The sequence below is a fragment of the Penaeus monodon genome, chromosome 28, assembly GCF_015228065.2.
Source record: "Penaeus monodon isolate SGIC_2016 chromosome 28, NSTDA_Pmon_1, whole genome shotgun sequence".
NCBI classification, from domain to species: domain Eukaryota; kingdom Metazoa; phylum Arthropoda; class Malacostraca; order Decapoda; family Penaeidae; genus Penaeus; species Penaeus monodon.
In genome coordinates, this window is record NC_051413.1 from 601,815 (window position 1) to 602,067 (window position 253).

At 32.4% G+C, this 253-nt stretch overlaps 1 long non-coding RNA gene across 1 annotated transcript in view; it reads right to left on the reverse strand.

The window, feature by feature from the left end:
* Positions 1-62: 62 nt before the first annotated feature.
* Positions 63-253, reverse strand: part of LOC119591250 — a 457-nt gene continuing 266 nt past the window's right edge. The window contains exon 2 of the long non-coding RNA XR_005230321.1: positions 63-93. This is a non-coding gene — a long non-coding RNA (uncharacterized LOC119591250). The remainder of the gene's footprint in view (positions 94-253) is intronic.

Sequence of the window (253 nt, forward strand, 5' to 3'; positions counted from 1 at the left end):
GTCCTGTGTCGTCGTCTTGGGGGGGGGTCGTCATCCCTTTTTTTTTCTTTCTTTCTTAATAATTTATTCGTAAGTTCTTTTTTTTTACTTAACCTGAATTAAAATATTCCTGAATTCTTTAAAAAAATTCTAACTTAACGTATTTATTATTTTATTATCCTTTATTCTTTTTTTTTCTAACCTATCTCAATCCTCTTTGAGTTCCTTTTACTCGTGAGTCGTTGTCTTGGGGGTCGTCATCATACGTTGGTCA